The sequence below is a fragment of the Adiantum capillus-veneris genome, chromosome 30 (genome assembly GCF_014529385.1).
Source record: "Adiantum capillus-veneris isolate H3 chromosome 30, ASM1452938v2, whole genome shotgun sequence".
Lineage (NCBI taxonomy): Eukaryota > Viridiplantae > Streptophyta > Polypodiopsida > Polypodiales > Pteridaceae > Adiantum > Adiantum capillus-veneris.
Window position 1 is genome coordinate 6,106,107 of NC_140960.1, and position 20,014 is coordinate 6,126,120.

At 41.5% G+C, this 20,014-nt stretch overlaps 1 pseudogene; it reads right to left on the reverse strand.

Moving 5' to 3' along the window:
• Nucleotides 1-3,745: 3,745 nt before the first annotated feature.
• On the reverse strand, nucleotides 3,746-4,034 carry LOC147417482 (cytochrome b-c1 complex subunit 6-1, mitochondrial pseudogene; annotated as a pseudogene).
• Between the last annotated feature and the right edge of the window lie 15,980 nt (nucleotides 4,035-20,014).

Below are 20,014 nucleotides of genomic sequence, written 5' to 3' on the forward strand. Positions count from 1 at the left end.
AAAAAAAAAAAGGATTGTTGATGTTAGAGTTGTTTTGCCTACAACAAAACAAGCTCGTTGGGATGTAAAGAATGTGCAGGCTCATGTGTTGATTGCATTGTCTGTGAAGCACACCATTACTCATCACATTCGTTCAACAAAATCTGCAAAACAGGCTTTCTGTGGTACCATATGGTATTCTCCTACTCTTTTTCTTAAACTTCATGTCACCTATATTTGATCTATTCCTACCCATTGGATTCCCATTTGAAGTTTCCCCAATCATCAGAGCTCTACCATTCGAACTAACTAGTCTCTCTCTTTAATTCAATACAGTGAAGCTGTTCGAGCCAGTTTATCATTTTTAAACCTTGGCTAAGGTATGAAAGCCAATTTTTGTAAAAAGTAAATTTTGGATAATGAAACTTTCATCACGATCTCTAAGCTTTGTCTACTCTCCCTCTAACTTTTGATCCTCATATCTTCCTCTTGGATTGTCAATTTGAAGTTTCGTCTGCTTCTTCCTCTTTCTAATCGGCTCATAACTCAAGATTTAAGCATAAAAAATGCATTATAACTAGAGGAGAGATATTAGGGTAACAATGATAAGCTTGTAGGTGTATTCTGGATTGAAACCAACTATGTCAAATATGCCAATCTGATAATAATCATTTTTTTGGTAAGTGGTCAAAAAGTAGTGTTGAGATGTTAGGCACCTGTGTTTAAGCTCTATCTACTTGTCTTGTAAGTTTTGAGCTTGTTTCCTTAGTGAGTTGTCAATATTTTCTTTGTTGATGTGACAACTAGCTTTTACTGTCTGACATACAATTGAGTGTTGCATTGAGTGAATTAGTTTTCCAAGAGATTGTCAACCTCTTGTAGCCTCTATGGACTAGTCGTGTTAGCCACATCCCACAGATTGACATTTATATACATGGTTCTTGCTATGTCTACAATAAGATAGAGTGTGGCTTGGCAAGCCATCCCATACATTTGGCGCCATTGCCGAGGATAAAGTCACCTAAACTACAGAAAACCTCTACAATTGGATAACATTATCCATCACTTTCTCTAGGTTTATTGGAGAAAAACACCATCTTTTAGAAACCGCATAGTTGACGAGTGTCGTCTTTAGCTGCATAGAGGTGTCTTTTGGAGTATTTATACTTGATGAGGATCTTTATGTATAAATTAGGTTGGTTTTGAGTGGTTGATGAGTTGGACTATGTCATAATCTAAAAGTTGACATTCAAATCATAAAAGCCCAAGAAAAAGAAAGAAGAAAATCAGTGTTCGTGGACACTTTTGACTACTCTTGTGTTGTTTGATTAGGAGTAGGTTCAGTAGACAACTTGGTGGGTTTTCTATCTGTCTCACTCTCTAAGTGTTCATTAGTGAGCGTTCTTTGAAATTTCAAGTTTTTCAAGTTTCGAACTCCTATGAAAACCAACATTGAAGAAAATTTTCAAAGTTTGGCTAAAAAAGGGGTTATTATCTCCCATGTGATTAATGCACGCAAATATGAGTTTTTCATGCTAAGAGTGCTTACAATCCTCTGTAAAAATCCTGAATCACGTCAATATTCCAAAAAAGTGCAATTCTAGGCTTGTAGATAATAATAGCTTTAGAGGTTGAAATTGGTGGACTTTGAGCTAAGTATTATCTTGACAGGGTGAATTATAGCCACTTTTGTGAAGGTTTGAGACGTCTCGAGTTCATTCGTGTACAAATTTTTATGTTAGATCTACTTCCACATTCGATCAACAAGTAAGTGAAAATAAGCACCCCAAAACTGGTCCAAAGTCATTGAAAACTTTTGACATGCCTTAAAACATTTTGTACTAAGTATTGGAACCATTAAAAGTTGAAACTTTTGCAAATTTGGGAAACATGATAATACTCACGCTTATTATCTTGCAATCCAAAAATTGCAAATTTTTCATCATTTGGATAAACCACCAACTAGACCATAGTGTATTGAGCCTATGATTCAAGTTTGGAGTCATTTGGAATTGTAGAGTGTCATTTAGACCTAATTTTCTTTTAAGTTCAATAGGAGACGCAAAAATTGGCTTAGAAACTTGAGAATTTATCCAAACCTCATGAAATTTGTCAAGTGACTTGTAAATAGTGTGTGCATATATTGAAGACCAAAAAATTAGAAAAAAAGATTCATTTTAGGCTAAAAGATAATAAGCACGCTTATTTCTCCTACCCTAGAATTTCAACTTTTTGAACTTTTCTTGAAGGGGATTTGATCTATGATAGTAATGGAATGCATGTATCAAATTTAAAGTGATTTGGAAAAGTTTTGATTGAGTTAGCCACTTGTATTGTAGTAGAGTCTGCCAATCATGGAAACTTGTGAGAAATTATACAAGACTTGTTCAAATTTGTTAAAAACTAATTCAAAGCTCTTTGAGCACCCCCTTAACTAGTAGGTATCATCAAAAGTGCAAAAAGATGCTTTTCTACGTCAGTAGATAATAATCATGCTTATTATTTCCTGTCAAACAAAGAAGGATTTTATTTTATTTTGGTTGCCAAGGGTAGAACACCTATCACACAGATAGCTTGAAAAATTTAGAGTCATTTGGACACTATTTTCTACTAGAAATTGAGCTTTTAGAAATTGAAGGTTGTAGACTTGTCCTTTGGCTATTTTTGCAGTTTGGGAATTTAAAAATTTGACCACCATTTATTGTACATAATGACAACTAATAGACCAACTAGAACACTATTTGGTTTTGCAAGACTGGTTGAGAGCAAGCTTGAGTAGAGAGGTAGTTTAGAAAAGGATAATTTCTACAGTTGAAACATATTGGTATTGAATCAAAAGACTAGGTATTCATTTTTAATAAGCATTGTTGGTCTTTATGTACCTTATACTAGGTTGAGTACTATAAAATTAGGGCTTTAATCAAGAAAAAGAGAGTAGAGTGTCAATTGAAGAGAGCACAGTGTCAAGTGAAGAGAGTGTCTACTAAGAGGGGCCCTTAGAGACCATTGTTGAAGAAGTGTCAGATACTTTTTTCGACTTGACATCAGACATGTCTTCCTTCTCCACTCCTTCGGGTGCAGGGACCTTGCTATGGTTTAATCACACATTGACATTTCACAAGAGCAATACTCATGGGGCTCAAGTTTATCTAGATCCTAAGGAGGAGTATGTAGTTAGGGTCAGGTTATACAAATTGACGAGCGAGTATTTTCGAGCAACAAAATAATCATGCAAGTCCCTATGGATTTCTCTCTCAAGCACAGATCTCCAAGCACAAAGCAACCAACATGGGATTGTTATACGGCAGAGCCGCCGGTGCTTGCAACAAGTTAAGGGCACCTAATGTCTGCTAATCTAACAGTTTCCACATGTTTGTATTATCCACTTGGAATACATTTCCATTATAGTCTCCAAAATTCATCCAAGGGCACTTTCCCACCTTATCAATTGACTCCTAAGTGCATACCACATAGTGTTCTATAGTGGTATGTACCATTAGAGCACGACTATAGCAATTTTGAAACAAACATGGCAAAAACCAGTACGTCCAGACGGCAAGCAGTCATAAAATTGCTTTAATATATTTTTCCAACTCCTCCAAAAATGTACCACCATGATGACCATAATCAACCTAGCTACAAGTAGTAGAAGCACCGTTCCCTTGCAGAAGAGCTCTCATCATACATCCAAAATCCAGTATGAGTCTTTCTTTTGTAATCAATGTTTGGAATGATCTAGTTGATAATAGAAATGTTCGTCCTCCACAGTCCCCCAATATGGGAAGCCTTATTCAACATGAGATGCAGTCTATCAGGTCCTTTTCCTACACACCAATGGTTGTTCATTTGGTCAAGCTGAAGAGCCTTTGTGCAACATTCTTATCGATACAAGCCCGATAATCAAAATATTGGCCAGGACAGTGTTTGTCTCCAGTTTAGTCACCTTCAATCCGTTTGAAGCAAGCTTTATAACTCATCATCTACTTGACACATTTTGTCTTCGACAGCTCATCTAGGTGAGCTCTGGGATCTACAACTTCTCCTTCATCGGGCATTGTCGCCTGTATTGCACGAAGCTCTTCCCGAGTTCCTGCTTTGATCCTCTCTCTCTCTCTCTCTCTCTCTCTCTCTCTCTCTCTCTCTCTCTCTCTCTCTCTCTCTCTCTCTCTCTCTCTCTCTCTCTCTCTCTCTCTCTCTCTCTCTCTCTCTCTCTCTCTCTCTCTCTTTGTGCATAGAGCTTGTTGGCTTGAGAAGCAAAAGCGAGGCCTGTGAGAAGCCGAGAAGGAGAAGCACATGGAATTTTAGAAATTTTCTCATGTAGGAAAATAGAGTCTTTTATAGTGTTTTTCATACAATATATAACATCATGAGCTTTTGCTCGACATGCACCACATACCTAACTAGGTACGATTGGGGGCAGGGGACCACCGATCTCCCTCACCGGCCCACGACAGTCCCCTACCCCCAATCGTACCTAGCTAGGTATGCGGTGCCTCTCACACAGAAGCTCATGATGTTGAGGTAAGTAACAATGTGGGAATTATTGTGAGAATTTGTCCAAAACTTCTTGTGAAGGAGGCATGTCATGCAGTTGGTTCAATTTCAATACATGAAATCTCCGTAGAATCCGTCACTACCTCTTCTTCCAGAACGACACGAAGTAAGCAAAACTACAAGGTTGTGATTTGACATTTGGCCGCTCAAGAATTTGTATCTTGGGTTATGGACTGAGGTTGGAAGCCACCAATCTCATCCAAGTGCTTTCTTTTGATAATCACCCCCGTCCCAACACATGGGGCACATCAACGTATGTTCATGTGCACCATCACCCTATCATACCCCAACCCACATGCATCATTCAGAGGGTCTCCTATAGGCTAGGAAGGTTGTAGAATGATTGGTGGACTTGCATGAAGGAGACATCGGGAGCATTGACAATGTACAGTAGCACCCAGATTAAGAAAGAGGGATGGAGGATCATATCTGCATCCATCATCACTACATACTCAGCATCTGAATGTTGCACACCAAAATTCATGTTTCCACACTTGAAGTGGTGAGGTACACCAGCTGGTACCTGCATTAAGGCCTTTCATGGTTAACATTCCACTACAAAATAAAGAAAGCAAATAATGCACGCATTTATTATCATGTTGATTAGCATACTTCTTGATGGAGTATACGTAATTAGATAAATTACCTTTGTCCTTCTCAGGTGGACAAGTTGATCACTGCCACTTTCGACCCGTATTGTTTCACAAAATGCCTTGAGATCATCATCAGCTAGAGAGAAGGCTACCAGAATGCTCTCATGGGGCACATCAGTGGGCTCTTTGCAACAAGGGATCATAATATGCACACGAGGATACCTTACCAAGGGCCCATTAAGGAGAGGCAAATGATCACCAAGGCTGCATGGGTAGTACTTAGATAATTCCATCTTAATGTTGTCATCTTGTTCTTCAGAGGCTGGGGGCGTTAGCGTCCGCACAATCATAGGTGGGACGAGGACATCCATGGCTTCAATAATGTTGGAAAGAAATTAAATCAGCTCACATACCAAGAGGAGGAGAAGCCAGAGTGCTGCTAGAGCTGCAAGAAGCTCTGGATAGTACAACCTAATTTTGAACGACAGGTAACTTATGTCATTGGCAAGGCATCCAAGGAGAAGCAGATAGGTGAAGAGGTGGAGGATGAGTACCTTGATACCAGGGCGCCGTAGCAGCTGCATTGGATGGATGATATATTTGGCGCACATGATGAGGAGCCCAATACTAGGGATGAGGCGACGAGATAGCTTGATGAGGAGCCTAGGAAGCCATGAGTTGTTGATGGGATGATGCTGAGTAGCGTTCACTACCCATCTCTGCTAACCAGTCTACCACTTAGATGGGATAAGACAGTGGATGTTGGGGGAGATATTTTTTCAATATGAAGGCTCTGTAGTGTCAATGGCAAGATCGGATGGCTCCCCCTCAGGCCCTCTATCACTGCCGGCGAGCAGTGCTCGGTTCGTGATCATCTCTTCTGCTAGTCTTTTCAAAAATCCTTGCACCCTTACTGAATTGATGTTTTTATTATTATAAAAAAATAGCCTCCTTGGTCAGCTACTGCAACCAGTATGTGCCTGTGCGGACTGGTTGCAACACCATACTAGGGAGGGGTAGGGTCATGCGGATAGTGTCACTTATTTAAGATAAAACATCAAGCAGACCAGGGAGTTATTGCAGCAGGCAGTGCCACAGACAGATAAAGTGGCACAGGTGATGGTTAGCAGCAAGAGATCATTCAATTGCGTGCCTCTTGGGAAAACAATGGTGAGGCATCATGATGTTGAGGTGTTGAGGGTGGATGACATTACAACGATTGCAATGTGATGGTGAGCAATGAGAGGAATTTTTTTTTCATGATTGAAGGGATTAGGACGTTGGATTGCAACCAAAGATGTTGGCATGTAGAAGAAACAACTCTGCTCCTATGATGGTCGCTCTTGTTTACATGTTGCTGCAAAGGATCTGGCAGGCTTTGGAAGCTTTAAATCGCCATTATGTGAATTAGGATAAAAATATTCTTTCAATCTTGGTATGGACTCTAAATATCCTAGGACCTTGGGTGTTTTCAATAGTAAGAGCACTCACATCATAAGAGCTTTTAAGAAATTGATGCTTCATGACTTTATGGCTCTCTCCATCCAGCAGGAAAATGCATCCGAGACTTGGGCCTTCCCTATGCTGAAGAACTTGCATTTGTCTATAGGTCGGATCGCTTTTGTTTAATTATCATGATAGACTCGTTAGGCAAAAAAATATCCCCGCAAAAAGTGGTTCCCAAAAGCAAAATGACCAGATCAAGTAGCCTTTTGGAGGTCCCTACAAGGCACCTCTTCAAGCTTTATTTTATCCTTGAATTTGCAATTAGGAGGTCTCAGATAATTAAGAGGCTGCCAGGGAACTTAAGCAAGACCAAAAAAATTGGTAACTAGTAAACTGGAGCTTGCCACAACCCTTTTACCGCCTCTTCTCAAAATACCTTGCCGCTTCGCTTTTGTCTTGGACTCCTCCCTGAAAATATTATCTAAGACCTCATGCATGTCATCAATTATGTTCACAAATGCAGATGACAACAATCAGTTCCCACAAGGTTAGGCAAATCTATGATATATAGATATATTAACCTCTCATCAGTTTAACTTGCTTGTATAAGCACCTGCTAAATTCTCATAATGGTTATAAAATCTCATTTTTTTTCAATTAAGTGTCAGATTTGTAGTATTGAAAGTAATGTGCATGGCATAATTTTTTTCTTTCACCATTGTTAACTCTTGTATCAGTTTGCTCGGATTTATATTTGCTAGGTTTTTTTTGCTCGGTGATTAGAAACCCCCGTTTAGGGTCGATGATCGCAGTGTTGAATTTGAGGAAGAGGTTAGAGCCAATAAGTAGGAAACCTTCTATATGGATCAAAATAGGACACAATACTTAAAGATTGTGAATCTTGACACTATAGACAAATGGGGACTAGAAGTTGATTCACTGATTCCAGACATGATTACCAAAGAGGGACCAAGGGTGCTTGGATTGGAAGGTTATGATCAGATTGACATAAAGCCTCTAAAGCATATACCGATTGATAACCCAAGACTAGGAGTCTATTATTGGGAGAAAAACAATGCTAGAGATTTGCTGTGGATAGCTTATGCTAAACCAAGACACTTCACACCCTTGAAGATCATGTATATTTTCAAGATTAGGGAGAAAGGTGCAACAAACCTTCCTGTGCACCTCTTTAGGGATTATTTTGACAACCAAATTTTGTCACCGATGACTCCACGAGAGGTTGAATAGACCAAATATTAAGGCTATTTGATCAAGGATATGATGTTGGGAATGGGCCCTAAATTAGATCAAAAGATTGGGCCAACATATAGATCTTTTATTAGTATGGCCAATGAATGGGGGAGTACCACCCATGGAACTCACTTCAAGGATGAAAGAGGAGCAAAAACCACCTAAAATAAAGGAAAATTGGGTGACATTAGAGGCAAAATTGGGCTACACGAGTCACTACTACCAAGCAGTTGGTTTGAAGGCTTAAAGGACGACCACCAGCCAATATAGTAGGTGTTCAGCATAATCGAAGATTTAGACCAACTAATTTTCAAAAATAGATCAAAAAACATAATGGATCTAGGGATCCATATGACCACTTAAGCTTCATGCAACTTTTAAGAGCAGAAAGGATTTCTGATTCCATACTCGTTTTAAGGTATTTGAAATGACCTTAGAAGGTAAGGCTTTGATTGCAACCAAGGAAAGACTTGTCTCACTATTCCTCGAAGGCTTGCTTAACAAAGAGTTGCATGCTAAACACAAAACCTTGGAAGCATGCATCCTTGATGCAATAGACTTGGGGGATAACTAAGAAATTTTTAGCAAAAAAGGCACTATGAGAGATATTCAAAGTGAGAGAACTACATCTAACTAATGTGCCTGTATCAATAGGACCAACTAAGGTAGCACCTCTAAATACGATAGAGGACATGCTCAAGTGGGTGAATGACATGATGAGCAATATGCAAAGAATGCCAGTGAGAGGGCTAGGACAAGGTCCACCAGAAGGGTAACCCATGGGATCAACGAGGACACCTAAATGGTGTGCTATCGAGGAAGAATGGACAAACCATGAGACTACCAAAGTATGATAGGAATGTACAATATGTGCCTATGAGAGACAACCTATGTATAGGTATCCACCTAACATGGGCAAAATGCAAAATCCACCCATGGCTATGGAGAGACCACAACCAGTGCTAGGTCAGCAACCACCACTACCAAGAAACGATGCAATACTAGTCAAGTACATGCATCTTGAAGGACAATTGCAAGAGTAGGCCATAGTACTAGTTATGCCACACAATGAAGGTAGTTCATCAATTACGGTAGTAAGGGAGAATTGGTATAATCAACCATAAACTACGAGAGTTTAACTAGTTTATCAAGCGCCTCCACAAGTAGTACTTATTTCATTGCCATTCAAGGGACTAGGCCACACATGATGAAACCAATGCCTAAATCACAAATGGGAAATTGCCATAATTGTGGATCAAATGATAAAAACGATTGCCCAAATCCTGATAAAAATGTCAAGCCAATTGAGGCTTCTTGCATGTAATGTGGTAGAAAAGGGGGTTCATTATACCAAGGAGGTCCCAAAGGAGAAACATAAATAAACATAGTAAATGCCTTGCCAATTAGATCCTTTGTGATAGTGAACTAGTAGTTCCAATCAAAGTTGCTAAAAGGGCACAAACCAAAAAATCACACGCCAAATGGAACAAACAAAACAATGCTAGTGAGTTAGAAAGCAATAAAAACTTCTATGAAGATTTTAAGAGGAGATGTTAGCATCATGAGCTTAGGAAATAGAGTTAGAGAAGGGGAAATTGAGGAGAAAGCTCAAAGGTTATTCCAAAAAAGAAGAAAGTCACCTTCATAAAGTTCAAGGAACCGAAACCAAAATCAAGTGGTTTTGTACTTATGGATAATATCTATGAACCTATCAATGCAACCTTGGAAGCTTTCCAAGCGGGTTGAAAGTGAATTGAAAGGTTGTTCAGTACTTGTGGATAAAATCTATGAACCTATATCAATGCAACCTTGGAATCCTTCCAAGCAGGTCAAACCGTAGAAACCAAATGGAAGATTTATCCAAGCCCTAATATAGAGGTAGCAAAGCTAGAAGCCTATGAGAATTTACTGAGAAAACAATGTTCAAAGCACAGAAACCAAAAGTCAAAATAATTAAAAATCCTACAATAGATAAAACAAATCAGGAATTAACGGAGATAAGAGACACTAAGGAATTGAGGAATTCTTTAGTTGAGAATGAAGAACCTACAATTATAGTACCTGACATGGAGAAGGGGTAGATGGAATCCCTTTAGTGGAGGAATATTGGCGTAAACACCTATGAGAAATAGTAAGAGAGGTTAATGTTAGAAGCTTGGCCTTGAAATCAGCCCCAATTGAAGAATTGTGACTAGAGCAACCCCCTATAAAGTTGGATATACAATATTTTGTATGAAGATTGGGGGTTCAGAGCAGTCAAGCATTTCCAAAGTCCAAACACTCAAAACCCTATCCTCATACCTAGGAGAAAACTAAGAAAATCTTTAGTGTATAAGACCACGAAATTGACTCGAGCACATTAGACTGTAGATGTGGGAAACCTTCAACACCCATACCATGTACTATTACATCAGAGAAGCTATTAAAGATCATATCACATCGATGGAAAGATCTATGAAACACTTTAGAAATAGTAAAAATCATGGGATCAACCAAGGAGAAGGCGAAAGAGTTGCAACAAGAAGAATCTCAAAGCAAACTTGTCAAATCTATTCCGATGAACAAAGTAGGAGAATATTGCAATGAAAAAAAAGAAATGACAACTCTTCATGTGGAATATAACGAGGTAAAAACCATGGCAATACTAGATAGTGAGGTTGTCATTACCATAGCCACCACAATAGTATGGAAAGTCTAGGAAGACCAACAATAATAAGACAAATGAGAATGAAACTACAATTGGTAGACGATCACATTGAACGACCAATGGGAGTATTGGAAAATGTGATAGTCAGCTCATGTGGGATTGATTACCAGCATACTTTTGCCATTGTAGAATTCAAAAAGAAATTGAATTAAGAAATCATCTTGGGATAACATTTCATAAAGCATGTTCAATGGATCTAAGATTGAAAAAATGACTAACTGTATCTAAAACAAGTAGGATCAATAATAAGAGTGAACCTAAAGGATCATTCTTACAAGGATGTCCTGAATGTTGGAGCTTGTGCTATGAAGCCATGCTGGTGCAGAGCAAGAAGAGGGACAAGAGAGAGAGAGAGAAAGGAACTCGACACAGTATGCAGAGAAAACACACACGCTATTAATGGAAGCCTTTAAGTAGCCTTTGGAAGGTGATATCTACCTCACCTTTTTCCACATGCAAACTCAACTAACTAATGGTCTATACCTGCATGCCTTTAGACTTGTTCTCACGGGCTGACCAATAAGCTGACCAATAAGCTCTGACCAATAAGGGCGTGAACCCAACAATCCCCCCCTCAAGCCCGAACTAGACAAGCAACTCATGATACCTCGAGTTTTTGGTGTACTCGTCAACCGTGAGTTTTAGGTTTTCTCACAACCAAGGATTTTCTGGTGTATCCATAACCTGGTGCTAGATCAGTAAACCCCCCCTTGAACAAATAGGGTGTAGGCCAAATATGTAGCTACCAAAAATGGAGTTTTTGGTTCACTGCCAAACCTTGGGTTTATGGTGTACCCAGTAACCTCATGAGAATGCAACAAAAAAAAGGGCTGAGAACTGATAAAAATTGGGAGGTCTTACCACTTGTTTTTGTGGCAGTGTCTAGAACCCGTACAATTTATTTTGATTAAACAACATGAAAAGAGTTGATCTAATAAATTTCCTCATCAACATAATATATTGGAGATTTAGTGTCTCCCTCAACCACGTGAATTTGAGTTTTACCCTTTTGAAAGCACTTATTTGACGGATGATTTGTTTTACCACAGTGAACACAAGGATTCTTCTTGAAACAGTCTTTCGTCTGATGATTGTTGCGCCCACAAATGGCACAAGATCTGGTTCCATTGAATGGTCGAGATGAAGCTGCTGTAGTAGCACATTTAGTGACTGCATATGCACTGGAAGTATCAGAAGAACTGGTGGGGGATACGGCATTCAAGACTGTATATGCACTGGGAATAATAGTAGAATTGGTACTAGGTACCCTGCGTTCTTCTTCCTGCAATGAATTGATGATACCATCCAAGGCGGGCAGCGGATCTTTCTCTTTTAAAAAAGTAACAATCTGATGAAATTTGTCAGTCAAACTTTTTAACAAAATGGCTATGAGATCTTCTTCTGGTATTGAAGCTTCAACATAAACAAGTTGATTTCTAATACTCTTCAGTCTATTGGCTAAAGCTGCAATGTTTTCATCTTCACGCATGCAGATGGAATATAATTCCATTTTTAAACTCATTTTTGAATACTTAGCTTTGGCACCGAAAAGCTTCTCTAACTCTATCCAGGCAGCACTTGAAGAATCAACATCGTCCAAATAATGAATAAAATCGTCTTCTAAGGAGGTTAGAATGATACCAAAAGCTTGTTCGTCTTTCCTTTGTAGCTCAGCAGATAATGCCCTTGAAACTGTAGCGGATGTTCCAGATTCGTCGGCTGCGAAAGGCTTGACCACGTTCCATAAGTTTTTGCGCATCAAATAGCCTTTAACTTTGATCTGCCAAGTATGGAAGCCCGATCCATTGAACTTGTCGACTTTTGATGCCATATTCAATATGCAAAGGATAGCTTTATGATGTGTTGGTCAAAAATACTTCGAATCAATCGCCATATTGTCTCTCCAATTGAGTTCGATGTACCCAAAAGTCTTCTTCTAAAAGATCTCGCTTTATATCATGAGTTCGTTGAGCTTCATTCATAGGCTGTTGTTGCTCTGGAGGTGGTTCAAGATCCCACGAAGGGTACGTGTCTTAATTTGACATAGAGGTCTGCTTTCTAAATATGCACACAAAAAAATCTCTCCGGATTTCCACCTACAATCATAAATTGTGAACAATCGAATGCCGATATCCACTCTCTTCGATCGACACGCTGGACTGCGGCTGCGGGGTGTGAATGACCTCTGGCTTAAGGAGTTTGGACCAAAAAAGAGGGTGGACACTTGATTTAAATGTGAAATTCAATTAAAAAAAAGACAAAACGAACTCTGTAGCAGCGTGAGAAAATCTGCGCCAAGCTTCGGGCAACCATGGCGAGCTGTGGGAACCGATTTATGGATAGAAGCAGAGACGAAAAAGCCTTATGACCCAATTGCGCTCCTGATGAGCCCAAAACCGAATACTTTGATGCAGGTCGAGACTCGAACTGCCTCCTCTGCAAGCGGTCGTACCCGCGCTGTGCTTGTCGAGCGCTGAGGCCCAATAGGGCTCTGATACCAGTTGTTGGAGCTTGTGCTATGAAGCCATGCTGGTGCAGAGCAAGAAGAGGGACGAGAGAGAGAGAGAGAGAGAGAGGGGGAGGGAGAGGAACTCGACACAGTATGCAGAGAAAAAACACACGCTATACTACTTTTTATTAATGGAAGCCTTTACATAGCCTTTGGAAGGTGATATCTACCTCACCTTTTTCCACATGCAAACTCAACTAACTAATGGTCCATACCTGCATGCCTTGAGACTTGTTCTCACGGGCTGACCAATAAGCTGACCAATAAGCTCTGACCAATAAGGGCTTGAACCCAACACTGAAAACACCAATCCAAGATTTTGATTCTGAAACATCAATTGAATCTAAATCACCATCATGGTTTTAAAAAACACTCTTATTTGGATGTGTACAGATTTAAAAAATGGTAGTTTAAAGCGAGAGGATTGTATCTTGGATTGGGAGGTAAATGGTACTAATTATATACCAGATCCTTTTTTTGAAGACTTGTTTGAGCCTTTTGAGTGGACTCAAATATTGGCTACCATGGATGTTTGCGTTAATGAGTTGACACACACCTTATTCTATGATGAAGAGAGCTACGACATTGTTCCTATTCAAATGGTAACTATTGTGTCATTAGGTAATCAACAAGTTTTCTTTGACCATTACTATGACATCACACAGTACAAAGTAATTACCCAAGGATGGAGTTTGCATAGGTTCACAAACATCACCATGCACAAGTTGCAACCTACATGTAGACCTTACTAAACCATCCTTTGGAAACTTTGAACGTTGTATCTTATCCAAAATACAACCTTCACAAACATGCTTAGAAGGTGCTTCAAGAGGGGCAAAGAAGCAACCGTATCATTTTTTTGCAAATGCACCAAACTGGCAGATTCAAATGCCCAAAACATGCATGCCAAAGTTGGACAACTGAAACAACCTTTGAATCCACAATTGTATTTGCAAGATTCTACCCACACTTGTCATACATAGTGAACTTATATAGCCCATGGCACAAAATGTCAAATGCAACAATTTCATCACCAAACCTGAGATCATGAACTGTACATCTATTATCCGTAAATTTGACAAGACCAAGTCATGCAAGTGTAGATATAGACAAAAGGTTCTTTTTTATCACTGGTACATAAAGTGCATCAAGAAGTATGGAAGAACTACCATTTGTATCAGTTAGCACAACCTTTCTAATTCCCTTGACCCAATACGAGGAATTGTTGGCACAAGTGATCGAATTCCCACGAGGGATAGTCTCGAGAGAGGCAAACAAGTCATGATGCAAAGTAAGGTCTTGGTTTCTTTTGCTTTCAACTTAGGACATTGCTTTATCAAGTGATCATTAGCCTCAGAATAATGTCAATGCAACTTCTTCTTACCTTTTCACCAGAATTCCTAAACAAGCTGCTACCAATAGAAGCACAAGACACAAGCGATTTGTTACTTACGTAGGAACCATGAGAAGTGGTTGCATTGCTATTACTATCTTTTCTTTGAGCAACAACAAAAAGCATGTTCAACTACGTGCTATTTAGACCTGTTCTTTCTTGAAAGTGTTGAGCAGCAACAAAAGCCTACTCGATTGCATGTTGTTTAACCTTGTTCTTTCTTGAAAGTGACTCCTGTAATAGGAATGTGCATAATGTATCAAACTTGATAGCTTGAGGGTCTCCTTGGGTCATAAGTCTCCAAGTACGAGCAAAAGTCTTGTAAGAGTATGACAATGCATCAAGAACAGTTTGCACAAGTGAACAGCTGAAAATAGCTTCACCTATAGGAATGAGTAGCTCATTAATATCCTTGATACCATGAAGGAAACTGTCCATATCATCTTCCTCTTCCATAATCTTCAACTCTAGCTCTTTATGCATCAATGCAATTTTAGACTCATTGCCACTTGCGTAAAGTCCAACCAAAGTATCCCAAGCCTATTTTGTTGATTTTGTTGAGCGAATGTTGTTGGGGTAAAGGCGGTGTGCCTCTTACCCCGGTCGGACATGCCAGAGATGTTTGTCGTCCATTACGTGTACATACCTTATTCTTTACTAGTTAAGAAGTAAGGGGCTCTTTCTCACACACACATAGTGTCGAGCTGCTCCATCGACATCTTGTGTTCTCTCTCTCTCTCTCTCTCTCTCTCTCTCTCTCTCTCTCTCTCTCTCTCTCTCTCTCTCTCTCTCTCTCTCTCTCTCTCTCTCTCTCTCTCTCTCTCTCTCTCTCTCTAGGCACAACAATCCACAACGATTTTGCCTCCACAGTCTCCGCATGGCAAGGGGCGGCCATGTGGAGGGTGTGAAACCCCAGCCTAGTCTCTTGGAAGCCCAAGCGATGGCCCCATGCCGCTTCTATTGTAGCTGGTGGTGGCGCCCATCTCCACAGTCCCCGCAGGGCAAGGACCGGCCATGTGGAGGGCGTTAAACCCCAGCCTTGTCTCTTGGAAGCCCAAGCGATGCCCCCATGCCGCTTCTATTGCAGTTGGTGGTGGCACCCATCTTAGCAGACTCCCGAGAGATGATGCAGCTCGTCTAGCTATGCTGCATGCCGAGTATGAGCAGGAGCTAAGGAGGGCACCGAATACGTGAGCGCGTTTGTGCCAATGGTGTTGTTGTCGTACAAAGCCGGCTTAGAACAATGGCATTAATCTCTATCAGAAGCTCCTCAACATATTTTGATATATTAATGTTGGGTTCTTAGGTATGTGTTAGGTCACACAGACCTGTAGCCAAACATAAAATTAAAGTTGGGTTCTCCTCAAAGAAACACCGATTCACACGGAAAGGTCATCGCAATCCAGCCGAACATGTCTTTTGATACTCCGATCTCCCACACAAGCAAGAGTTTTCTAATAGTGGCAGATGCGCCAAAGAAGGACTCCGCCGCTCGACAAGAAGCAAGGATTACAGATATGGAGGCTAAGGTTCAAGAACTCATTGAGCAAAACAAAAAACTGAAGGAGCGCTTGCATAAACTTGAGGAAGGGAAAGAAGTAGAGAGCCAAGATCTGCTTGCAAAAGCATAGGAAGTTAAATCCTCTATCGCCGAGAGTGTCATAGAAGTCCAAAAGAAAGCTCTTGAGGCAGCCCATGAAGAGATTGACACCGAGGTACAAGCGGCCCTACAAGAGTCTCTTGGCCTCAAGGTCCGGATTGGGGGCTCCACCCACCGTGGTGCACTGACGAAGACACCCTCGAACAAGCCATCACCAAACTTAATGACATTCTTCAACTAGTTCAGATCAAGCCCGAAACTGTTTGTTGGATCAACTACACACATAGGCCTATGCCACCCAAGCAATGTATTATCACCTTCAAGGACAAAGAGGAGCGGATCAATTTGCTAAGTCAATCTCGACTCTTGAAGGGAACAAAGCTTTCGATCACCAAAGAATTAACCACGATGCAACTGCAGATGAAAGCAAGCGAACTCAAGAGGATGCACGAAGCCCACAAGCAAGGTAAATGGGCAGTCTACCGAGGCGGTAAAGCCATCATCCAAAAAATTTGAACTCCCAAATTAGCTATCTCCTCGCCTAAGCCCCCTTAGGATTTTTTTTATTTTCTACCATGATTTTGACTGACCCTCAGTCCCTAACTCATATGTATCAGATATTATCACATACTTGGAGCGACCGTTATGTTTTGTTTTTTGGTCCCATGGGTCATATCTGACCTCCATGGGTCGATAATTTAATCTATCTATCTATCTATCTCTACACATGCACCGCATTCGTGCACTCACAATTGGTATCAGAGCTATGGCTTGGCAATGGGGGGTCGAGAGCGTTGAGGAGGTAGCTTGCTTGCTCTCAGTGGTGGAGAGATCAAGAAAGCTTTGAAGCTTCATGAGAATGTAATGGGAGCTTGTGAGCTCATTTGAGAGTGATGTATGCTCTTGTGGAAGCTCAAAAAGGAGTGCGGAAGATAGTGTGTAAGTGAAGGTACTGCCCTAAAATTATGTGCACAATATCATTGTTTTCATATTTGTTTTTATCCTTGTAGAATGTAGGTCTGAAAATAAGCCCCTCTATTTCGACGTGGTATACAACTTTTCAAAAGAAACTTTTTGCAAATTCCTCACGTTTTGCTAATATTCATTTCAGACTGGTTGTATACAAAAATTTCAGGTTTTCTATTTTTGCACCGTGTGCAAGTTTGATGCACTTTTGGAAGCACGACAGGTGCTCAAAGTTGGGTGCATAAATTATGAGCTGAAGATGCAATTTCAGCTTGTGCAGAGCTTGTGGTTTGAGGAATTTTTTGTGAATTTAGGCAACAAAGCACGGAGGCATTTACACACCATCAAAGCGGTCTCTTGAGAGACGCGGTTTTCCAAGCACACAGGTGGAGCTTCTTTCACAAGTTTTCACAAGACATTTTGGCAATGATTTTGTGCTTTGGTTTATGATCTTTGCGAATGGATTTGCATATGCTTATGGCACATGGTTGATGCCATTATACATGCATTTTGGCGAGCATTTTTGAGTGCCGGTGAGCTCTTGTGAGAGCATTAATTTGCATGATCAGGGAGGCGGTTATGGAGCGAGATCAACGGAGCGAGCTTTGGAGCGATGTTTTTTTTTTTTCATCCCACCACCACTACCTCCCATTGCCACCCATTAGCACCCATTGCCACCACCAACTTAGCCCACCAATGGTGGTTAGTGGTGCTAACTTACTACCACCATATGTGCCGCCCCTAATCCTACAACCATAGCCCATTGCCGCTCCTCCCTCCAGTGGAGTAGCCAAGAACCTCCTTCTCCTTGTGTGTGTGTGTGTGTGTGTGTGTGTGTGTGTGTGTGTGTGTGTGTGTGTGTGTGTGTGTGAGCCTCTACCCCCCCCCCCCCCCCCCTCCCTCTCTCTCTCTCTCTCTCTCTCTCTCTCTCTCTCTCTCTCTCCTCTCTCTCCCCCCCTCCCCCTCTCTCCCTCTCATGATCCCTCTAACCCATCCCCTCTACTGCCCCCCCCCCCCCCCTCTCTCTCTCTCTCTCTCTCTCTCTCTCACACACACACACACACACACACACACACATCCACCCCTCCCCTCTCGCTTCTCTCTCTCCATCCCTCATCTTTATCTCCCCATACCCTCCCCTTCTCTCTCTCTCTCTCTCTCTCTCTCTCTCTCTCTCTCTCTCTCTCTCTCTCTCGTGCGCGCGCTTGTGTGTGTATGTGTGCACACGTGCGCGCTAATAGAAAGAGGAAAATGGTATAACCTTTCTATCACCCAAGTGTGGTAGATTGGTTATCCCATTTCCCTCATGAATAACAGGTCTTGAGTTTAACTCTCGTATCTTTGAGGTCTCTTGGGATAGCTTCCTACGATGTTAAAATCATCTTCTTCTCGGGTGTGTGTGTGGATGTGTGTATTTAAAAAGAGGAAAACGGTATAACCTTTCTATTAGCCAGATGTGGTAGATTGGGTATACCATTTCCCTCTTGAATAACAAGTCTTGAGTTCAACTCCCGTCATTGAGGTCTCTTGGGATAGTTTCCAACAATGTTTAAATCCTCTTCTTCTTCTTCTACTTATTTCCCTCCCTTCATATCTTCCCTCTCTCTATCTTTGCCTCCTCCTCCTCCTCCTCCTCTCTCTCTCTCTCTCTCTCTCTCTCTCTCTCTCTCTCTCTGACATGGATAGATTACCCCCTTTCCATGTGACTGGACACACCCTCCTTGTCTCTCACACGGACCGAAATCACTCAGCTCATCAGAGAGGACTTGATTCAGTTAGACACTAGGAGGACATGGATACAGCCTATGGGGGTGCATGACACAAAGAGTGCTTTCTACAGAGAGCATCTCCTTGAGCTTATAGAGGATGGTTTTGTGACCAAACCCGCCTGTTTGAACACTCATCTATCCCATGGATTATGATGTGTTATTGGACAGATGCGCACATCATCACATCAGTTAGAGATTGAGGCTGGCAAATTTAGAGGAGTACCATTAGAGGCTAGGGTTGAGAGCGAGCGAGCGAGCGAGTTGTGGGGGGGGGGGGGAGAGAGAGAGAGAGAGAGAGAGAGAGATTTGTGGGGGGGGGGGGGGGGGGGGGGGGGGGGGGGTGGGGGGGAAGGGGGTGCTTTAGGAAAAAATGAAAAAAAAACCAAGCCCAAGCACTATTGCTATTGCTTGGGCTTGGGTTTTTTTTTTCTTTTTTTTTCCTAAAGCACCCCCCTCCCCCTACTCTTTCCCTCTTTTAAAGAAGAAGAAAAAAAGAAGGCATCCCCCCCCCCAATCTCTCTCTCTCTCTCTCTCTCTCTCTCTCTCTCTCTCCCCCCCCTTCCTTCTCTCCTTACCACACCTCGCTCTCTCTCAACCCTAGCCTCTCTTGGTACTCCTCTAAATCTGCCAGTCTCAATCTCTATTGATGTCATGATGCACACATCTGTCCAATAACACATCGTAATCCATGGGATAGATGAGTGTTCATGTAGGCGCTCCCCCCCCCCCCCCCCTCTCTCTCTCTCACACACACACACACCCACACACACAACCCTAACCTCTGATGGTACTCTAAATCTTCTAGCCGCAATATCTATCTGATGTGATGATGTGCGCATCTTTTGAATAACACAACGTAATCCATGGGATAGATGAGTGTTCATGTAGGCACGTCTGATCACAAAACATCCTCTGTAAGCTCAAGGAGATGCTCTCTGTAGAAAGCCATATTTGTGCCAAGCACATGCATAGGCTGTATCCATGTCCTCCTAGTGTCTAACTGAATCAAGTTGTGTCTAATGAGCTGCGTGATCTCGGTTTGTGTGAGAGACAAGGAGGGTGCATCTAGTGTGTGATTGGAAAGAGGGTAATCTATCCATGTCAAGGGGGGGGGGGGGGGAGAGAGAGAGAGAGAGAGAGAGAGAGAGGTGGGGGGGGGAGGGAGGGAGAGGGGGGTGATAGGGGGTGGACACACACACACAAAGGGTGAGGGGAGGTGGGGGCGTGCGGAGAGAGAGAGAGAG